Consider the following 22,212-nt stretch of genomic DNA (forward strand, 5'->3'; position numbering starts at 1 on the left):
ACTTAGGCAGATAACAACTTAAACACATTTGGCTTGTCTTATCACCTAGCGTCTGCTCTCTGAGGGTGATTAAACAATGGCCTGTTTATTACTTAAATGTAATTATAGCACACAATAGCTGAGGCCAGAAAACCTGTCTTTAGAAATTAGATTCTTAGCTAAACACAATTAACTCCTTCAGTCCTGACAGAAGGGTCTGTCACATATCTCCCCCTTGTGGAACACTCCGGCAGACCCGGCTTGACCCCTTTGGCGGGTCAACCTGGGGATGACCGGACTAGGAGGTGGTAGGCATGTCAGTTTGCCAGGACAATCCATCTGTATTCCCGTTATGAGAGAGAATTCCTGTCCATACAAAGAAGGGTTCAACTTCCTCAGTGCCCAGACTAGGGCTAAACAGTCCTTCAAAATCCCATCAGCTTCTTTACGAGTTTTCTGTACCTGCTCTTTATAGGTATCCACAATCCCTTCATACTGACATAGGGTGCCCTTGAGTTGCTGCACCTCACTATGAGCCAGCGTCAGCTTCTCCTCAAGTGTCGCTAAGTTTGTCTTTAATGTTTCATGTCCCACTCTCAAGCTGGTGTTTTCTGCAGTCTGTCGGTGCAGCTTGTCTAGCAGAGATTCACGTTCTAAACGTGCTTTTTCCTCTGCGCTCCTCTTCTCCTTCATCAGCGCATTGTAACGGGACTTCCACGTATCAATAGCGGATAGAGATTTACTGAGCTCAGCGTCCTGGGGCTTAGCAGCAGGGGGGTCAGTCTCTGCTGCACGGATCTGAGCACGGGTAGTCACAGGGGTTAACATCAGCGGGACCCATGGGAGCATAGGCAGAAACAAGGGGAGCCAAGTCATTTCCAAGAAGAACATCAGCAGGTAAGTCCTTCTTGACCCCCACATTCACAGGTCTAGCGCCCACTCCCCAATCCAAATGTACCCTGGCAACAGGTAGGCTGAACACATCGCCCCCTGCTACCCTCACAGCCACAGTGTCTCCAGTGTACTGTTTCTCAGACACCAAGTTCTTTTGAAGCAAGGTCATGGTAGCACCAGTATCCCGTAGACCACTGACCTTCTTCCCATTCACTTTAACCAGTTGCCGGTTATTCCGGTGGGCAGCTTGCACAAGGTCCTGCCTCATGTAGGATGCTCCAGCATTCTTGCGCCTCTACGTAGCGGGCCGCAGGCTGAGAGTTACGTGGGATTCCGCCGGCGGGTCTTCTCCAGGACTGTGCTTGGTTCGCTGCATTTAGGGGACACTCTGGTCTTTTGTGCCCTAGTTGCTTACATCCAAAGCACCAAATAGGCTGTGAGTAGCCCTGTGAATTGAACCGGACTCTCTGAGGGTAGTTTGTGGCCGGAGGCCGTGTGGTATAGCGGTGCGCCGGGGGGTTGGTAACTGGCAGCTGCTGGGGTGACTGGGGGTCTGTACTCCACTCTAGCAGGGGGCTTAGTGGTAGCAGTGTCCAGTTTGCGGGCATCCATATACTCATCTGCCAAGCGAGCAGCTTCATGCAGGGTGGAGGGTTTACGGTCCCGAACCCACTCTCTAACTCCTGCTGATAACTTGTCAAAGCAATGTTCCAACAGGAATAGCTGCAGCACCTCTTCCCCAGATACGGCTTGGCACCCCGCTATCCAGTGAGCTGCTGTGCGGTGCACCTTACATGCCCACTCAACGTAGGAATCACCAGCTAATTTAACAGTGTCTCTGAACCGCCTCCGGTATGCCTCCGGTGTAACCGCATACCTGGAGAGCAGAGCCTCTTTCACAGTATTATAATCCCCAACCTCCTCATCTGGAATGGCCCGAAAAGCCTCACAGGCCCGGGCCGGATAATTTTCGGATAATATCGTGACCCAGTCCTCTGCGGGTACCTTGTGTAGTGCACATTGCCTCTCAAAATCCGCAAGGAACCCATCAATCTCTCCTTCTGTTTCCAGGAAGTTTTTAAAAGCTGCAAAATTTACTTTTCTCTTTTCCACTGGGTTTGCTGCAGCGCCGCTTTGGCGAAGTAGGTTGGCCTCCACAGCTGCTATGACCCGGTCGATAATTTCCGCAGATGGGTTGGGTCCATAATGTGCCAGTCTTATTTTAACCGCCCGATCAAAGCTTGCTTCTGCGGGGGTTCTGTCTGCTATGCTGGGCCCATTGGTTCCTTCTGTTCCTGGTACTCTTTCCATCTTAGTCAGTATTGTAATAATCCCCCTCTTCCTGAGGTTACTGGCTTGTGTAGTTGCTCTTCTGGGCGATAAGGTTCATCCGTCGCTTGCCACCAATTGTTACGGTACCAACAGTGTACCAAGGGTTAGTACCAGGGAACAATGTCCTGCATAGGGAATCAGCAATTCACAACCCAGCCAGTTTCAGGTTTAAAATAGAATGTCATTTATTAAAGGCTAGATGCCTAGTATTTATACAGGTTTGACCCCAGATGGGGGGGTTGAAAGACTCTTGTACATTTAGATAAAAAGGGGAAGACGCCCTTTTATGAAACAGTAGAATTACATTACTTAAATACTTTACTTAGGCAGATAACAACTTAAACACATTTGGCTTGTCTTATCACCTAGCGTCTGCTCTCTGAGGGTGATTAAACAATGGCCTGTTTATTACTTAAATGTAATTATAGTACACAATAGCTGAGGCCAGAAAACCTGTCTTTAGAAATTAGATTCTTAGCTAAACACAATTAACTCCTTCAGTCCTGACAGAAGGGTCTGTCACACCTTGTATCTAAGCTTCTGCTGACTGCCGTCTTATTTCAGTTCTTTTGACAGATTTGCATTTTAACCAATCAGTGCCCTCTTATAAGTAACTCTACAGGCTTGAGCACAATGTTATCTATATGGCACACAAGAACTAATGCCCTCTAGCTGTGAAAACATGAATTTGCTTTCAACTAAGAATACCAAGAGAACAAAGCAAATTTGATTATAAAAGTGAGTTTTGACTAGACTGTCCCTTTAAACCTATTACATTGACAGGTTTGTGAGGCTCATTATGGTCATCTCCATCTTAGGGATTTTTGCACCATCTGACAGAAAGAGGACACATTTACAGATCAGGGACATTGTCAGGTTTTTACAACTGGATTGTGCAGGTTAGCATACGTGATCCAGAATGAGAGCTTTACATTTTGGCAGCAGCTATATTGCTCTGCATTATTCCTTAAGTATTGTCGATACGTAACGTAACTTATAAAATTCAGTTAGCAGGAGCTTTATATTTAACACAAGGTGCAAAATATAGAGGCTGAAAAGCTGGAAATAAATTTTCTGTAAATGGACATTGCTTCTGTCACATTGTGCAAGAATAACTAAGCTCCAAGATGGCAGAACCTTGACTGAAGATGCAGAGCTTCACCAAAGAGCTGCAGGCTCTGGAGGAAAAACAGCATGTAGAGTAACAAACATGCTATTGTAGTTTTGTCCAGCAATTCAATGTCCTTTTAAGCAATTTTATTGTATACAAAACATATTTACTGTAGTCTGTTTTATAAGTGACTTTCAAACAGGGTGTCAGGACACAAGTGCCATCAAGAATTCACAATACTTCTTTCATGAAAGACATAATAATCCTTATAAATATTTCTCTAGCAAAATTCTATTTGTTACACTAGATTGTTCCTTTAAGACAACACATTTGAAATACCAAAGCAAGTGGATGTGAGAACTACAGTTTAAAGGGACATAAAACCTAAACTCATGATTATTGTTTAAAAAATAACAAACTATATCAATTATTTTAAATCTTTTTGATCCATCAATAGAAGAAAACATTACAGGATAAAGGGTCGAAATACAGCCATGGAGTCACGCAGGACCCAAATAAAAAGCATGCAGGACTTTAACCATAGCTCAAGGTCACGATTCTCTAATATTGGAATTTTGCCTATTAAATAAAATACAACAGAATCAAAACAAGACAGAACGAAACTAGACAAAAAAAAAAAAAAAACACCCAACCACTCCCCCTCTCATTCAATCACTAACCAAGCCATATACTGGGTAAATGTCCAGCATATATATGTAATTGGAGATAAGAGGATTTTATTAGAGCTTTGACTAGAGAAATTTGCACTGTCTCTGGAAATGACAGGATATACACTTTCCAATGTTTAAAAAAAGCTGTTAGTTGCACTTCAGTAGGATTCTGTAAATTACACTGTTCTAACATAAATTGCGACATCAGGACATTTTTAAGCTCTGTCAATTTTGGTGCCGATTGCGCTTTCCAGGTCCTTAAAATAAGATTACGCCCCAAAAATAAAATTGTGTTAATTAACCAAATTTTTATTTATTCCTTAAAATTTTGCTAAAAAAAAAAAAAATATGTCAAGAGGATGGATATGAAAATCTAGCAATAGTATTGTGTTCATCCAGTATGACCCTTTAGCCCAAAACTGCAAAATTTTCGGGCAAGCCCAAAAACAATGAAAAAGATCTGCGGAAGGCGCACTGCATCTAGAACACAAGATATTTGTCTTTCACCATCTGGATAATCTATCTGGAGTTAAATATGTCATTAGGCTTATCTTGATCTGGGACTCCCTCCATGCCATCAGAACCCAGGCTTTAAACACATAGGAAAATTGATATGAAAGATATCAACGATTCCAAAAGTGTGCATTTAAGCACTCTGGGCCCTAACTAAGGAACAAGATTTCCCTACAGGATTACTAAAAACATAATTTATGCTTACCTGATAAATTCCTTTCTCCTGTAGTGTAGTCAGTCCACGGGTCATCCATTACTTATGGGATATTAACTCCTCCCCAACAGGAAGTGCAAGAGGATCACCCAAGCAGAGCTGCTATATAGCTCCTCCCCTCTACGTCACACCCAGTAATTCGACCAAGAACCAAACGAGAAAGGAGAAACTATAGGGTGCAGTGGTGACTGGAGTATAATTTAAAATTTAGACCTGCCATAAAAAACAGGGCGGGCCGTGGACTGACTACACTACAGGAGAAAGGAATTTATCAGGTAAGCATAAATTATGTTTTCTCCTGTTAAGTGTAGTCAGTCCACGGGTCATCCATTACTTATGGGATACCAATACCAAAGCTAAAGTACACGGATGACGGGAGGGACAGGCAGGATCTTTATACGGAAGGAACCACTGCCTGAAGAACCTTTCTCCCAAAAACAGCCTCCGAAGAAGCAAAAAAGTGTCAAATTTGGAAAATTTGGAAAAAGTATGAAGAGAAGACCAAGTTGCAGCCTTGCAAATCTGTTCAACAGAGGCCTCATTCTTAAAGGCCCAAGTGGAAGCCACAGCTCTAGTAGAATGAGCTGTAATCCTTTCAGGAGGTTGCTGTCCAGCAGTCTCATAGGCTAAACGTATTATGCTACGAAGCCCAAAAAGAGAGAGAGGTAGCAGATGCTTTTTGACCTCTCCTCTGTCCAGAATAAACGACAAACAGGGAAGAAGTTTGGCGAAAATCTTTAGTTGCCTGTAAATAAAATTTCAGGGCACGGACTACGTCTAGATTGTGCAGAAGTCGTTCCTTCTTTGAAGAAGGGTTAGGGCACAATGATGGAACAACAATCTCTTGATTGATATTCTTGTTAGTGACTACCTTAGGTAAGAACCCAGGTTTAGTACGCAGAACTACCTTATCTGAATGAAAAATCAGATAAAGAGAATCACAATGTAAGGCTGATAACTCAGAGACTCTACGAGCCGAGGAAATAGCCATTAAAAACAGAACTTTCCAAGATAACAGCTTGATATCAATGGAATGAAGGGGTTCAAACGGAACACCCTGTAAAACGTTAAGAACCAAGTTTAAGCTCCACGGTGGAGCTACAGTCTTAAACACAGGCTTAATCCTAGCCAAAGCCTGACAAAAAGCCTGAACGTCTGGAACTTCTGACAGACGTTTGTGTAAAAGGATGGACAGAGCTGAGATCTGTCCCTTTAAAGAACTTGCAGATAAACCCTTTTCTAAACCTTCTTGTAGAAAAGACAATATCCTAGGAATCCTAACCTTACTCCATGAGTAACTCTTGGATTCGCACCAGTGTAAGTATTTACGCCATATCTTATGGTAAATTTTCCTGGTAACAGGTTTCCTAGCCTGTATTAAGGTATCAATTACTGACTCCGAAAATCCACGCTTTGATAAAATCAAGCGTTCAATTTCCATGCAGTCAGCTTCAGAGAAATTAGATTTTGATGTTTGAAAGGACCCTGAATTAGAAGGTCCTGTCTCAGAGGCAGAGACCAAGGTGGACAGGATGACATGTCCACTAGATCTGCATACCAGGTCCTGCGTGGCCACGCAGGCGCTATTAGAATCACCGATGCTTTCTCCTGTTTGATCCTGGAAATCAAACGAGGAAGCATCGGGAAGGGTGGAAACACATAAGCCATCCTGAAGGTCCAAGGTGCTGTCAAAGCATCTATCAGGACCGCTCCCGGGTCCCTGGACCTGGACCCGTAACAAGGAAGCTTGGCGTTCTGGCGAGACGCCATGAGATCCATATCTGGTTTGCCCCAACGTCGAAGTATTTGGGCAAAGACCTCCGGATGAAGTTCCCACTCCCCCGGATGAAAAGTCTGGCGACTTAGGAAATCCGCCTCCCAGTTCTCCACGCCTGGGATGTGGATCGCTGACAGGTGGCAAGAGTGAGACTCTGCCCAGCGAATTATCTTTGATACTTCCATCATCGCTAGGGAACTCCTTGTCCCTCCCTGATGGTTGATGTAAGCCACAGTCGTGATGTTGTCCGACTGAAACTTGATGAACCTCAGAGTTGCTAACTGAGGCCAAGCCAGAAGGCCATTGAGAACTGCTCTCAATTCCAGAATGTTTATTGGAAGGAGACTCTCCTCTTGAGTCCATGATCCCTGAGCCTTCAGGGAATTCCAGACAGCGCCCCAACCTAGTAGGCTGGCGTCTGTTGTTACAATTGTCCAGTCTGGCCTGCTGAAGGGCATCCCCCTGGACAGATGTGGCCGAGAAAGCCACCATAGAAGAGAATCTCTGGTCTCTTGATCCAGATTCAGCATAGGGGACAAATCTGAGTAATCCCCATTCCACTGACTTAGCATGCACAATTGCAGCGGTCTGAGATGCAGGCGTGCAAAAGGAACTATGTCCATTGCCGCAACCATTAAGCCGATTACCTCCATGCATTGAGCCACTGACGGGTGTTGAATAGAATGAAGGACACGGCAAGCATTTAGAAGTTTTGTTAACCTGTCCTCTGTCAGGTAAATCTTCATTTCTACAGAATCTATAAGAGTCCCCAAGAAGGGAACTCTTGTGAGTGGTAAGAGAGAACTCTTCTCCTCGTTCACTTTCCACCCATGCGACCTTAGAAATGCCAGTACTAACTCTGTATGAGACTTGGCAGTTTGGAAGCTTGACGCTTGTATCAGAATGTCGTCTAGGTACGGAGCAACCGAAATTCCTTGTGGTCTTAGTACCGCCAGAAGAGAGCCCAGAACCTTTGTAAAGATTCTTGGAGCCGTAGCCAACCCGAAGGGAAGAGCTACAAACTGGTAATGCCTGTCTAGGAAGGCAAACCTTAGATACCGGTAATGTTCTTTGTGAATCGGTATGTGAAGGTAGGCATCCTTTAGATCCACTGTGGTCATGTACTGACCTCTTTGGATCATGGGTAAGATTGTCCGAATAGTTTCCATTTTGAACAATGGAACTCTTAGGAATTTGTTTAGGATCTTTAAATCCAATATAGGTCTGAAGGTTCCCTCTTTTTTGGGAACCACAAACAGATTTGAGTAAAACCCTTGTCCGTGTTCCGACTGCGGAACTGGGTGGATCACTCCCATTAGTAAAAGGTCTTGTACACAGCGTAGAAACGCCTCTTTCTTTATCTGGTTTGTTGACAACCTTGAAAGGTGAAATCTCCCTTGTGGAGGAGAAGCTTTGAAGTCCAGAAGATATCCCTGAGATATGATCTCCAACGCCCAGGGATCCTGGACATCTCTTGCCCAAGCCTGGGCAAAGAGAGAGAGTCTGTCCCCCACTAGATCCGTTTCCGGATCGGGGGCCCTCACTTCATGCTGTCTTAGGGGCAGCAGCAGGTTTTCTGGCCTGCTTGCCCTTGTTCCAGGTCTGGTTAGGTTTCCAGCCTTGTCTGTAGCGAGCAACAGCTCCTTCCTGTTTTGGAGCAGAGGAAGTTGATGCTGCTCCTGCCTTGAAGTTACGAAAGGCACGAAAATTAGACTGTCTAGCCCTTGGTTTGGCTCTGTCTTGAGGCAGGGCATGGCCTTTACCTCCCGTAATATCAGCGATAATTTCTTTCAAACCGGGCCCAAATAATGTCTGCCCCTTGAAAGGTATGTTAAGTAATTTAGATTTAGAAGTTACATCAGCTGACCAGGATTTTAGCCACAGCGCTCTGCGCGCCTGAATGGCGAATCCGGAATTCTTAGCCGTAAGTTTAGTTAAATGTACTACGGCATCAGAAATAAATGAATTAGCTAGCTTAAGGGTTTTAAGCTTGTGTGTAATCTCATCTAATGGAGCTGAGTCAAGGGTCTCTTCCAGAGACTCAAACCAAAATGCTGCCGCAGCCGTGACAGGCGCAATGCATGCAAGGGGTTGCAATATAAAACCTTGTTGAACAAACATTTTCTTAAGGTAACCCTCTAACTTTTTATCCATTGGATCTGAAAAGGCACAGCTATCCTCCACCGGGATAGTGGTACGCTTAGCTAAAGTAGAAACTGCTCCCTCCACCTTAGGGACCGTTTGCCATAAGTCCCGTGTGGTGGCGTCTATTGGAAACATTTTTCTGAATATAGGAGGGGTGAGAAAGGCACACCGGGTCTATCCCACTCCTTAGTAACAATTTCAGTAAGTCTCTTAGGTATAGGAAAAACGTCAGTACTCGTCGGTACCGCAAAATATTTATCCAACCTACACATTTTCTCTGGGATTGCAACTGTGTTACAATCATTCAGAGCCGCTAACACCTCCCCTAGTAATACACGGAGGTTTTCCAGCTTAAACTTAAATTTTGAAATGTCTGAATCCAGTTTATTTGGATCAGATCCGTCACCCGCAGAATGAAGCTCTCCGTCCTCATGTTCTGCAAATTGTGACGCAGTATCAGACATGGCCCTAGCATTATCAGCGCACTCTGTTCTCACCCCAGAGTGGTCTCGTTTACCCCTAAGTTCTGGCAATTTAGACAAAACTTCAGTCATAACATTAGCCATGTCTTGTAAAGTGATTTGTAATGGCCGCCCTGATGTACTTGGCGTTACAATATCACGCACCTCCTGAGCGGGAGATGCAGGTACTGACACGTGAGGCAAGTTAGTCGGCATAACTTCCCCCTCGTTGTCTGGTGAATGTTGCTTAACATGTACAGATTGGCTTTTATTTAAAGTAGCATCAATGCAATTAGTACATAAATTTCTATTGGGCTCCACCTTGGCTTTTGAACATATTGCACAAAGAGATTCCTCTGTGTCAGACATGTTTAAACAAACTAGCAATTAGACTAACAAGCTTGGAAATACTTTTCAACTGAATTTACAAGCAATATGCAAAACGTTACTGTGCCTTTAAGAAGCACACAAAGACTGTCACAGTTGAATAACAATGAACCGGATTAGATATAGAAACCAAATTTTCACAGTAAAAGCATAAATTTAGCAAAGGATTGCACTCATTAGCAATGGATGATTAACCCTTAATATCAGAAAAAACGGATAACAATTGAAAATATAAGCGTTTTTATCACAGTCAAAGCACAGTCTCACAGGTCTGCTGTGAGTGATTACCTCCCTTAAAACTAGTTTTGAAGACCCCTGAGCTCTGTAGAGACGTCCTGGATCATGCAGGGAGAAGAAGGCAGACTGTGACTGAATTTCTAATGCGTAGTAAAAGCGCCAAAATAGGCCCCTCCCACTCACAATGCAACAGTGAGGGAAGCTCAGTAAACTGTTTTAATTCAAAACAAACGACAGCCATGTGGAAAATAATGCCCAAAACAATCTTTCACCAAGTACCTCAGATAATTAAACGATTTAACATGCCAGCAAACGTTTAAAATCTAATTTATGAAATGTCATTAAAAGCCTGCTGCTAGTCGCTCACACTGCAAGTTAGGCTAAAAGTTATATGCATACAGTATTTTCCCAGTGAAGTGCCATTCCCCAGAAATACTTAAGTGTAAACATACATACATATCAGCCTGATACCAGTTGCTACTACTGCATTTAAGGCTGTACTTACATTATATCGGTATTAGCAGTATTTTCTCAGTCAATTCCATTCCTTAGAAAATAATATACTGCAACATACCTCTTTGCAGGTGAACCTGCCCGCTGTCCCCTGTTCTGAAGTTACCTCACTCCTCAGAATGGCCGAGAACAGCAAATGGATCTTAGTTACGTCCGCTAAGATCATACACAAAACTCAGGTAGATTCTTCTTCAAATGCTGCCTGAGAAGAAAACAACACACTCCGGTGCCGTTTAAAATAACAAACTTTTGATTGAAGATATAAAAACTAAGTTTAATCACCACAGTCCTCTCACACATCCTATCTATTAGTTGGGTGCAAGAGAATGACTGGGTGTGACGTAGAGGGGAGGAGCTATATAGCAGCTCTGCTTGGGTGATCCTCTTGCACTTCCTGTTGGGGAGGAGTTAATATCCCATAAGTAATGGATGACCCGTGGACTGACTACACTTAACAGGAGAAATATAACTTTTATTAATTATAAAACATAAAAACAAAAACAAAATTGTTTGGTTGAATGACACACACATTAAAATGCACACCGGTACCACGGATCAATATAATATATTGTATTAAAGATCACAAAAATAATTTTAATTCGGCCTGTATAAATTATCAGTTACTGTGATCTGAATAATAACAGTATTAGAGTTGCTCTCCAAGTGCTAGTATATAATATTCCATCGTACTCAGGGGCTGTGACCTCTATTAGATTCTATATGGCATTATTAACCAGGTATCTACAAGTATATGATCATAAGAATAAAATGTGTTAACGTAGGTCTAAATATAGTTGACAGTGAATTCAATCACACGTGTATATTAAAGGAAAATAGTGTGGCATTGGCGTGATTCACTGTTCTCCACATCTTTACAATCTCATGTTGACAAGAAGTATTTTCAAGACTATCGTGCTTGAATTAAAGATTCAAAGGTAAATAAGTGTGTGAAGCGCTAAGGCTTAGCCCACCTGGCCAATCTACGAGTAACTGTCTCCTTCCCAGACAGTGAAAACAAACAAATGGTTACAATATGGTTTGTAGATGGCGCTATAAGCTATGGGAAAAAGACTCAATACTACACTACGATACACTATAAGAATACACTTGAGACAATCTGTAAATATATAGAATAATAAACAATTTATTCAGATGCTAAAAAATAAAAAGAATAACAACCACATATAATAGCACTTTAAAATCTATACGATTCAATCACAACTCATTCAGAATACACACTCATTCAAAAGCAGGTTTAAACAATTCATGAATTATTATATAGACCCTTTGGTAAAAAGATAAATATAAAAATGATGTATAAAAAATGATATATAACAAATTACTTAAAAACTGTCTTTTTGGGTTAATCGGTCTCCAGATAGAGTTTAGAATCTAAACATATATCGGGTGTTTCTACACACAGATCTCTTTTTGTAAAAAGATTTTACCCTTAATTTACACTCAGTTGGTGTCTAATTTCTCCAAACAATCCTTTCTTTAGAGGTGATTTTTCCACAGTCAATTATTTCCTTAAGGGGTTTTTTTTCCCACAGTTAATTAATTCTTGCACTTTTGTTTCTATTTGATACAACTCAGGTAAAGGTGCTTTGAGCAGAAAATATTACGATAGTGAAAGATAGATACTTAGATGTATGTGCACATTTATCACTTAAAACTTCCGTTGGCAAAGATGATATAGTTGTAGTCTTACCGCCTTGGTGTAGCACTTGTCTCCAGGTACAGAGCTCTCACCTGCGGATTAGTCCGGTATTTCGGTTTGCGGCTTGTTCTTTCCCCGGGAGTTCTCGCGCTGCTAGCAAAGCGCCTGACGTCACCGGGTCCGATCTGCTTGTCAACTCCTATATGGTGAGTGGAATACTTGCGCAAGTATTATAGATAGTGTCCGTCTCTTCTCCAAAGCCCTTTACTCACTCTCTGCACTTAGTACTTTGGTACGCAGAGTGGAGACAGGTCCGGGCTTACGTTTTCCAATTTCTCCGAATAGATCCACAGTTTTTCCACAGTATTTCTACGCGTTTCACCCCTTACAGACGGGGCTTTTTCAAGATACTGTGTTCTGCTCACCTATGCCTTAAATACACCTGCAACTTCCGGTGGGTCATTAAGATTGACTGTTTCCTTTCTCATTGTGTCTCTGTTTCTTTTCGAGTGGCAACCTCATGTGTTGTTCAACCTCCATGATTATTTCTGTGTGTAAAATTTATTCTATTGCTACTATCGATATTATTCAATAGAAAAAAAGGGGTCCTAAAATGTTGGGTCTTAGAATTTCATTACTTTTATTAACAACTCAAAAAAGTATATTTACATAATATCTTCTAAAATCAATTCAATATAATATCAATTACACTGACAGGCATATTAATTATAATAGTATCTATTCTGATCAATGGGTAATACAGGGCATAACAATAATTTAATAAAATAAAATAAAATAATTTGATTTATAAAAACTAGATATCAATATATATATTATTTAAAAAACTTTCAATTATCAAAAATTAAGAAAAATTTATCAAAAAACGATTTAAAACAAATCCCATTTCTTCTAAAAGAAATTATTTATTAAAAATTGGTTATAAAAAAGGTGCAATCTCTATTTCGGAATTCAGTCCATATGGATATAACGCATTAAAATTGTATATCATTTCTGCTTCTTTTCTTAATAGTCTAGTTTCATAATCACCCCCCTCTCCAATCCCCCTTAACTTTACATAATCCCCAGAATTTAAAATCTTGTAAATTGTTTTTGTGTACTTCCCTAAAGTGCTGGTATAGATGAGTTTCTAGTTTCCCCCTTCTCTATGTTCCAGAGGTGCTCTCGCATTCTATCCCTGAGCATTCTAGTTGTTTCTCCGATATAGATTAGATTGCATGAACATTGGATAACATAAATCACCCCCTTACTATTACACCTTATCGTGTCTTTAATTTCAAAATCTATGTTCGTATTGGGGACTATAAAATTCTTCTTCTTCGTACTGTATTTGCAGGACCTACAAGTTATACATGGATAAAATCCTTGTAATTCCTTACCCCTCAGGTCTCTATCTAGATTCTTCACTAATTTCTTTCTTTTAAATTCGCTTGGTGCTAATATGGATTTTAAATTTTTAGTTTTCCTATATATCACTTTTGGGTATGGTGGGAGTTTATCCCCTAATACCGGATCATTTTTGACAATATGCCAATGCTTTTTTAAAATCTTTTGTATGGCATAATAGTTATCGCTGTATTCCGTCACAAACGGTACATTGTAATCTTCTCTTATTTGGGAATTCTTATTTTTATATTCAAGGAGTGAATCCCTATTTGTATTTCTTGCTCTTATTACAGCTTTTTTCACATTATCATCTTTATATCCCCTTTCTTTGAATTTAGTTTCTAAAACTTTTATTTGATCTTCAAAATCGGAAATCTCTGTACAATTTTTCCTAATTCTTAGACTTTGGCCTATTGGTATATTGCTTTTCCATTTAGAATGATGGCAACTTGTGGCATGTATATAATTATTCGCATCAGTAGATTTAAAATGTGTTTTGGTGACTAGTCTATCTTTATCCACTATTATATCTAAATCTAAGAATGTTATTACTACTATTTAAAATCCATATTAGCACCAAGCGAATTTAAAAGAAAGAAATTAGTGAAGAATCTAGATAGAGACCTGAGGGGTAAGGAATTACAAGGATTTTATCCATGTATAACTTGTAGGTCCTGCAAATACAGTACGAAGAAGAAGAATTTTATAGTCCCCAATACGAACATAGATTTTGAAATTAAAGACACGATAAGGTGTAATAGTAAGGGGGTGATTTATGTTATCCAATGTTCATGCAATCTAATCTATATCGGAGAAACAACTAGAATGCTCAGGGATAGAATGCGAGAGCACCTCTGGAACATAGAGAAGGGGAAACTAGAAACTCATCTATACCAGCACTTTAGGGAAGTACACAAAAACAATTTACAAGATTTTAAATTCTGGGGATTATGTAAAGTTAAGGGGGATTGGAGAGGGGGTGATTATGAAACTAGACTATTAAGAAAAGAAGCAGAAATGATATACAATTTTAATGCGTTATATCCATATGGACTGAATTCCGAAATAGAGATTGCACCTTTTTTATAACCAATTTTTAATAAATAATTTCTTTTAGAAGAAATGGGATTTGTTTTAAATCGTTTTTTGATAAATTTTTCTTAATTTTTGATAATTGAAAGTTTTTTAAATAATATATATATTGATATCTAGTTTTTATAAATCAAATTATTTTATTTTATTTTATTAAATTATTGTTATGCCCTGTATTACCCATTGATCAGAATAGATACTATTATAATTAATATGCCTGTCAGTGTAATTGATATTATATTGAATTGATTTTAGAAGATATTATGTAAATATACTTTTTTGAGTTGTTAATAAAAGTAATGAAATTCTAAGACCCAACATTTTAGGACCCCTTTTTTTCTATTGAATAATATCGATAGTAGCAATAGAATAAATTTTACACACAGAAATAATCATGGAGGTTGAACAACACATGAGGTTGCCACTCGAAAAGAAACAGAGACACAATGAGAAAGGAAACAGTCAATCTTAATGACCCACCGGAAGTTGCAGGTGTATTTAAGGCATAGGTGAGCAGAACACAGTATCTTGAAAAAGCCCCGTCTGTAAGGGGTGAAACGCGTAGAAATACTGTGGAAAAACTGTGGATCTATTCGGAGAAATTGGAAAACGTAAGCCCGGACCTGTCTCCACTCTGCGTACCAAAGTACTAAGTGCAGAGAGTGAGTAAAGGGCTTTGGAGAAGAGACGGACACTATCTATAATACTTGCGCAAGTATTCCACTCACCATATAGGAGTTGACAAGCAGATCGGACCCGGTGACGTCAGGCGCTTTGCTAGCAGCGCGAGAACTCCCGGGGAAAGAACAAGCCGCAAACCGAAATACCGGACTAATCCGCAGGTGAGAGCTCTGTACCTGGAGACAAGTGCTACACCAAGGCGGTAAGACTACAACTATATCATCTTTGCCAACGGAAGTTTTAAGTGATAAATGTGCACATACATCTAAGTATCTATCTTTCACTATCGTAATATTTTCTGCTCAAAGCACCTTTACCTGAGTTGTATCAAATAGAAACAAAAGTGCAAGAATTAATTAACTGTGGGAAAAAAACCCCTTAAGGAAATAATTGACTGTGGAAAAATCACCTCTAAAGAAAGGATTGTTTGGAGAAATTAGACACCAACTGAGTGTAAATTAAGGGTAAAATCTTTTTACAAAAAGAGATCTGTGTGTAGAAACACCCGATATATGTTTAGATTCTAAACTCTATCTGGAGACCGATTAACCCAAAAAGACAGTTTTTAAGTAATTTGTTATATATCATTTTTTATACATCATTTTTATATTTATCTTTTTACCAAAGGGTCTATATAATAATTCATGAATTGTTTAAACCTGCTTTTGAATGAGTGTGTATTCTGAATGAGTTGTGATTGAATCGTATAGATTTTAAAGTGCTATTATATGTGGTTGTTATTCTTTTTATTTTTTAGCATCTGAATAAATTGTTTATTATTCTATATATTTACAGATTGTCTCAAGTGTATTCTTATAGTGTATCGTAGTGTTGAATTAAAGATTAGCACATTATGTGCAATTATAAATGTTATTGGTATAAAATCTCCTCTCAAAGAAATTTATAGAGATACAGCTTAACTATATATCAGTTATATAAAGCAATTCACTTTTTATAACGCTTGATATTGATGAAATGTCAAAATACAGTGTTCACATGTAAGTGTATCAATAAGCGTGTTTTGTTAATATAGTATCCATTCTAGTCATAGGTTAATACAATTAGACACATTTTTTGTTCAACTTTAATAACACTGAATCAGGCAATGGTGGTGGTCAGATCCCTCCTTGTAATTCACATTAGACACAATATAATGTCACCTAGTTTCCGATGACATGATCATTACGATACTATTGAGATCAGTGTGATCTGATCATCACATATACAATTGGCGTGAGTACGGTAGCTGTATTAATAACAGTATGATATAATTTAAGCTGCATATACATACAATTGATATAACTCCGATATGGTCAAATATTTATGAAGTATATCAATGTGTAGGAGTATCTTGATAATAGTATGTATCATAGCGATATTCTGTGCTCATTTTCTCTGGCGTAGCCCAAATCACTGTCATATATATGAAGCAATTCTTTTAAATTGCAGCTTACAATTAGTGAATTTGTATCAGACCATGGCATTCAAATGCCAGTAATGGTTCCCAATAAAATGTGTAGAAGTATCTTGATAACTGTATCTTAGCAGTATTCTGTGCTCATCATTAACTCTGGCGTAACCCAGATCACTATATCTCATATACCTAAAGCACTTCTTCTGAATTGCCGCTTCCGCTTAATAAATTATCAATGAGTTAAAGTACACTACACATTCAGTTTAAATAACATTAATAAGAAACTAGTAGTAATATAATTCCTACGAGTGATTTACATTCCACTCAATAGAATGCAGCCAGGTCTGTAGCGATATAATCGTTAGGCTAAATAGCAAGGCTAATATTGTAAGCGTAGGCACAACAGATACGTTAGTTTAAATAGCAAGGCTAATCTTGTCAAGTTGTACTTGTCAAGTAGAGAATTGGCGTGAGCACAGCGGTTACGCTGCTACTAGTATAGTGCAGCCCACGCTGTAATAACTGAGTTGTAGAAGTAAAGGTCAATACCCTTTAGTATTCGGTTTAGATCAAAATCATTAAAGTAATTATAGCAACTAAACTAAGTCTGGCACAACCCAGACGGTGCACAAAGTTAACTATAGTCAATAAGTAACGTGAGCAACAAATAGATACAGGTACTGGGCTGATTAAAATATATACATGAACAGAGTGTGAACGAGTTCACCACTCTCCACTGACGTGTTTCGCCCTAATGGGCTTTATTAAAGGTAGCGAGCCGCCGGATCTGTGGGGATTTAAACCCTGTGAACCGGAAGTCCCGCCCCCGCTCCACTCTAATTGGTGGTTCTGCCGCAGACAGAATCCCTAACAGACAGCTTATCTTAGCGAATGGTAAAATTAGAATCGATATTCTAGATTTATAGCATCAAATAGATTGTTGGACCAGAATAAAGTGACCTACTCACATTATGCATGTATAGTATAAAGGATCAGTGAGTATTCATAATTTCAATATGTAATTATAGGATTGTATACCAGATTGATATGTTATATATGTCGGGCTCTCTGTTTGGATCTCTTACTATATCCTCTTTTACTAGTCTCTCCTCTAGTTCTAATGCTCTCACCTCAAAAGGTATGGTCTTCCGAGCAATTTCGGCGAAGTCTCAAGAATTCACCTGTGGGTAAACTTCTCATGGTGCCCGGGGCATGCGCACTGGTGCTATGTAGCAGGCTGTTGGTAGCTGTCGGTTTCCTAAATAAATCAGTGTTAATGACTCCATCCGTATTTTTGTGGATAGTGATATCCAAAATATTTATTTGAACCAGACTCTCCTCATGTGTTAATTTGATGTTTAATTGATTGTTGTTCAGATGAGTAAGGAAATGTTGTAGTTCCAAATGGGTACCCTCCCAAATAAAGAAAATATCACCTATGAACCGAATCCATAATGGTCTTAGAGTTTGTATTCACTGAAGAAAATCATAAGTACACTGATCTGTTTCCCACCACCCGAGGAACAGGTTGGCATAAGTGGGTGCACAAGTAGTGCCCATAGCTGTCCCTCGGGTTTGTAAGAAGAATTGACCATCGAATGTAAAGAAATTATAACTCAAGACCATTTCTAGTAGTTTGAGGACAAAATTGTCATGTTCATCATCTTCCTCAGAGTTTTTATCCAAGAAATATTTAATAGCTTGTAGACCCTGTTTATGGTTTATCGATGTATACAAGGATTCAACATCCGTAGTTACCAACCAGGTTGATTCATTCAGTATAAGATGTCTTTGTAAGACTTGCATTGTGTCTTGAACATAAGATGGCAATTCCTCTACATACTGGCGTAGTCTATGATAGATTATATATATATATATATATATATATATATATATATATATATATATATATATATATATATATATATATTCACTCGCCTTCTCTGTCAGACAGCCAATTCCAGAAACTATCAGACGTCCTGGTGGCACTTCAGGGTTTTTATGGATCTTAGGAAGCATATAGAAAGTGGCTATTTTTGTTTATCAACTGTAAGAAACTTCTTTTCCTTCACTGTAATGATTCCTTCATTATAGGCTCTGTTTATTAAGTTAGTATAAATTTTCATGAATACTTCCATGGGATTAAAAAGAAGTTTATTGTAACAGGATTTGTCTTTCAGTTGTTTTGCAGCTTCTTTCAAATACATTTCCAACGGCCATATCACAATATTGCCACCCTTGTCTGAACTTCTGATCACAACTTGGTCCTATTGTTTTATTTCTTGGACAGCCAAATGTTCTTTATATGTTAAATTTTGTTGTGTAGGGAAAATGTGTAGAGCTGTTATATCATGACATACCATATCTCTAAATGTTTCAATCTGTGGAGCATTGACATTTTTGGGTACAAAAGGTTGATTTGTTGTTCAATTTATCTCTCCATTTGACTGGAGTCTGTGGTTCCGATTCCATCAATAAATTTTCCAAATCTCTAAGACTTCCTAACTCTTCTTCTGACCAACTTTCGGTATCATAATTCTGGGAAAAGTGTTTTCTTAAAAGTAGTTTTCTTATAAATAGCCGAATATCCTTGATGGTTTCAAATTTATCAATATTATTGGAGGGACAAAAGGACAAACTTTTTGAAAGTACTGAAATATGTTCTGGTTCTAGTTGTAAATCTGATAAATTAATCACCCTCAGTGATTCAGACGAATTTGAGAGAATGGACTCTGTTCCCTTCTGGGTGGTCTCCAGGGTCCCTGATTGTCTTTGTGCGATCGCGTTCTGCCTCTGGATGGTTTTTTGTTTGCGCCCCCTACCTCTGCGTGTCCTCCTCCCTGTTCTCCTGCATCTAAAAATTCCTTCCTTTTGTTTCTACTTGATGATGTACGTGCAATTTGGGGGGCAGGGTTAGGGGGATCGTCATTACTGGATTGATAATTAGTGGAACTTCCCTCTTCTCCGTCAGTGACTGAAACATCACTCTCAATGATGTTCACTTTAGGATTCCTATTGATGTTTCTGTAAAAGCCATTTTTACGCCATTTATAAACCCTGTTATTATTAAAATCACTGATGTCTCTATTGAGTTTACCTTGTTTAACATTTTTGAGTTCTAGCTCATATTTGTCCAGTGCTTGTTGGTAAGTCTTGTACAGTTGGTTAAAATCAGTGTGATGTTCAGATTTTTTTTTTTTAAAACCTCATTCTGTTCCTTGATTTTAGCCTCTAATAAGTCATATTCTGATTTATCATGTTTAACCAATATGCCCATTAGTTTAGTGGAGTACTCAGATATGGCCTCTTCCCATTCAGTTGTAAAAACAGGTTTTTTAAATTCAAAAGCTGGAAATAGCTGAATTCTCAGCCCTCTTGGTATCAGCTTTCTTTCTATATATTTTTCAAAAAAATGGCGGTTCCACCATACTTTATCCTGACGATACATAGTTCTATGAACATCTTTTAGGGCCCTTTCTAAGGTGGTATATATAATTGTACTTCCAGTTGTATTACCCCCATTAAAGATTTCATTCAGGTCAGCAGTCCTTTTCAATTGTCTAGCCTGTCTGTCAAGGTCAAATGTGGAATCCATTATTGTAGTGGAGTAGTCTGTGTGCTCTACTGTTCAGAATTCTGGACAACCCAGACAAATCTGATTATACTACCGCAAACGAACAATGGCACTGTTCTAATGTTTTTTACATTAGAATGCACTTAGACTAATAATTTTTGTTCACTTAGGGGGCGTCTTGCCCAAATTTTATAATAATAACAGTATGATCCTTGGATCACGTAGGTTCTACTGACACTTAGTTTATAATTACTTCCAAATACCGGGGAATTAGACATATGAGATTTTGTTCTCCTAATTTACATTCATCAACAGTGTATAAAGGGATATCTGCTTAGCATGTTATTCAATGTAAGTCTAATGTTCAAATACAGTTATTTAATAAGAACATCTATAGCATACAACCCGATGTAACTACTTGCGGTTTCGTAATGGATCATGTTACATTTGAACATAACATATCAATCTGGTATACAATCCTATAATTACATATTGAAATTATGAATACTCACTGATCCTTTATACTATACATGCATAATGTGAGTAGGTCACTTTATTCTGGTCCATCAATCTATTTGATGCTATAAATCTAGAATATTGATTCTAATTTTACCATTCGCTAAGATAAGCTGTCTGTCAGGGATTCTGTCTGCAGCAGCACCACCAATTAGAGTGGAGCGGGGGCGGGACTTCCGGTTCACAGGGTTTAAATCCCCACAGATCCGGCGGCTCGCTGCCTTTGATAAAGCCCAATAGGGTGAAACACGTCAGGGGAGAGTGGTGAACTCGTTCACACTCTGTTCATGTATATATTTTTTTTTATTTTTTTTTAAAGATTTTTATTAAGGTTGTGCTGAAAACAATACAACATATGCAAGGTGATATAATACAGAGCAAACATAAATGGTACATTTCAAATATACTGCTTCCATATTAATAAATACGTTTTACAACATAGGCAATACTATGGAAGAATTGGAACCTTTTTTTACAATTATATGAACAACACACAAAACCCAAGATAGAAATTAAAGGGAATCTAGAATAGGTTGACATGTAGTGTGCCATGGGATATGAATACTGTAAGCGCCAGTTAACTGCTGTAATATTATGCTAGAGTATGTAGACATTATGCAATAATTAAATTCAAATGGTATCAAAAATAAAGGCGCCAAGTATAAAATTAAAATAACATAGTATGGTAACTAAGTATGGAATACAATCTATGATGCGGTATAGGCAAGAGAAACCGCATAGTTATCCCTCCCAGAGAAGGGGGGGGGGTACATTCTGGTAGTGGGGGGGAGGTGGTAATTTAGATGCTATGGGACTCTCAGTTAACTAGGACGTAGATAGTTCGCCAGGGAGAAGTACCTATGAGAAGTTAACCTCCTTTGACCTTCCTGTCATTCTTGATAAGCATGATAACACAGTAGAGCAATAATTGATAGCTATATATATATGCCAAACAGATGACAGACATAAATTAAACCATTTTCCATAGGGTGAACAAAAAATAAGGTACGTAGTGAAACCCTGTAATATCAACTGAGTGGAGGTACCTAAATAGGTTCATACATACTTTATAAAGATTAGGCAGGCAATACTTGTGCGCAGTTAACAGTTAGTGTGCTGTAGAGAGTGAGTTTTATCTAAGGTTCAAGGGTGTGCCAAGTCTCCAAACTTAGGAGAAAAGAAGTATTAATAGTGAGGCTATCAGCTAGAACTATGGGGTAGGCTGACTATTATAGAGGGTCTACAGTATTAATTTTTGATACTACCTTCATAGACTCAAAGTAGAAATGTGCCTATCGAAACCAGACCACATGTGGGTTGGTAATCTACTCCTATAACCAATTTAAACCGTGTCACCTGGGTATGGGCCCTATACCCAGAGACCAGTATGTAAGCTGGTTTGAGTAATGAGGTAGGTTCCAATGTGAAATCATTCTTTAACCCTAGTAAACGTGAGCAGACATGTTAGCATTAGTTTAACTAAGTTGGGAGCCTGCTCCCAACACCAGACAGCCACTCTTAATTATATATCTCCAGAAGTTATATGGGACTATACGTATACAGACATATGCATGTTCACAAACGCAGACACACACACACATTTACTTGTATTTGGGTAGAGCTACGCTGGGTTATTC

General features: G+C 39.1%; 1 protein-coding gene across 2 annotated transcripts in view; it reads right to left on the bottom strand.

Moving 5' to 3' along the window:
- LOC128660486 (uncharacterized) overlaps positions 1 to 22,212 on the bottom strand; it is a 308,731-nt gene that overhangs the window by 247,427 nt on the left and 39,092 nt on the right. The window lies entirely within an intron of this gene.

Source organism: Bombina bombina, chromosome 5 (genome assembly GCF_027579735.1).
Source record: "Bombina bombina isolate aBomBom1 chromosome 5, aBomBom1.pri, whole genome shotgun sequence".
In the NCBI taxonomy this organism is placed as follows: domain Eukaryota; kingdom Metazoa; phylum Chordata; class Amphibia; order Anura; family Bombinatoridae; genus Bombina; species Bombina bombina.